We start from the raw sequence: 1,784 nt of genomic DNA, 5'->3' as shown, positions 1-1,784 counted from the left end.
GGCTAGAGGGGTGGGAGCCGCGAGGAGGATAGAGGTCGAAGGTAACAATCAAGGAAAGCACGTTGAATAGAGGAGGATCGACGAACATTGAGGAATGTACGCAGGCGCTGAAAAGAGGCAATGACTGCACCCTCTCCCTGGATCGCCACCACCGCCTCGATATCTCGCGGCACGCCATCTCTCGATGGAGGGGTTGCGATGGCCGCGAACACGGCCAAGAAAAACGGAGGGAGCTAAAGCGAGGAGAAAGGATGAAAAAAGAGAGGTAAGGTCGAAAGAAAATAGCAAAAGACCGATCGAAGAAAAAGAAGAATTTACGCGAGCGGATCGAAGGCGATGGCTGCATCTTTCCGATACCAGCAAGTATGGTTGTCCGTTCGTCGACGCGGTTTGAAAGATGGAAACCGGGCCACGGAGAGCGGCAAGGAGGAAACGAAGAAAAACCGTAGCCGGAGGCGGCGGAATCTACGCAGGCGCCGAGTGACGAAGAAACGCGAAGTAATACTTGGTTGGAAATTGTCGTGACGTTAACTCATTCGACGTAAAGAGTTGCATAGATGTAACTACGACGGGGATGTATGCGTCAGAAGGAATTCTGACGAAGTAATAACTCTTGCTGAAAATAACTTTGCATCGTTCCACACTCCGCGTGTAATACTCGTTTGATGATTGAAACAGGAACACGAAAACGTAAAAGATCGAGCAGTTCATAGAGGACCTAAGGAGACGCGTGCGTCGGACAGAAATCAAAGAGGACTGCTCTCTGACCTATCTGGACATTAGGATCGGCTGAAAAGCTGTTGAGACAAATACGCAGAGAAAGAGAGAGAAAATGAAATCGAGGGTAGTTGCAGGACGCACGCAGGCGCTAGGGAAGGGTCGTGAACAATGGCTGCTCCCTCTGGAGATCCTCTGGACCTTGCAACCACCGATACTGATTGAAAGAGCACTCCCGGGGACTATATACGTGGAGGAGAAAGGAAGAACGAGGGATGGAAAAAAAAGCAGTTAGTGGATAGCTGTTGATCGAACAATCGCCGTTTGGGACAAAGATTTTGGAAGAAAAAGGGAACTCTCGACTCTAAAATAGCAGGGCGTAGTTTGCATACAGGTGGCAGAAGAGCGCGGTAAAAGGTTGGAAAGGGGAAAGCAACCGCCGCGCCGTTAGCTGGATGGTCCGGGAAAAGGTGTTAATCGCGAACTCGAGTGGAGGCGGACGGTACTCTCACAGACAGGGATGCTACAAGACAACTCAAGGATCGTTGTTTCAACGACGTTGGCCAAAAAAATTGAAAAGCAGAAAATTTAAAAGTAACGGTGAACACGAGATAGATACGTGGACGCAATTAGAGTCGACGAATAATAAATTCGACGTAAAAATATATTTGAATATTTCATCAGAGAAGTTGGTCTCGCCGTCTCGTGTTCCGAGGAACGGGGGTTGAATTCGAGGGGAAGAAGAAAAAAATGGCTAGACGTACGGGGGAGTGCACGTGCGCAAGCGCTACTCTCGAGGGTTGAAGAGGAAGGGGTGAAAATTCAGGCTCCGCGAACGACGGAAAGAAAAGAGAGTGGAGCGAAGGCTTGAAAAGGGGAAACGAGCGTAGGAGAGGCGGGTTGGTAGCCCGTGCAGAGCTCGAGGACGCAGGCGCCACGTTGAAAATGGAAACCGTCGTCCCAGGGGTTGACCTCCCTCTTGTACGAAAGAGCTTTTCGACCGTGCGAATGCGGCCAAATTTCGCCGTGCCTTTACCACATAGTTCACCACTATTCCCCCCCCCCCT

The 1,784-nt window shown here is 50.3% G+C and overlaps 1 protein-coding gene across 2 annotated transcripts in view; it reads right to left on the bottom strand.

Annotated features, from left to right (window-relative positions):
- The window catches only part of LOC100749305 (ELAV-like protein 2), a 39,901-nt gene that overhangs the window by 23,554 nt on the left and 14,563 nt on the right, over positions 1-1,784 (bottom strand). The window lies entirely within an intron of this gene.

Source organism: Bombus impatiens, unplaced genomic scaffold (assembly GCF_000188095.3).
Source record: "Bombus impatiens unplaced genomic scaffold, BIMP_2.2 scf_1445, whole genome shotgun sequence".
Classification (NCBI taxonomy): Eukaryota; Metazoa; Arthropoda; class Insecta; order Hymenoptera; family Apidae; genus Bombus; species Bombus impatiens.
The sequence above is the reverse complement of the archived record's forward strand: the minus strand, read 5'-3'. Positions and strand labels throughout refer to the sequence as shown.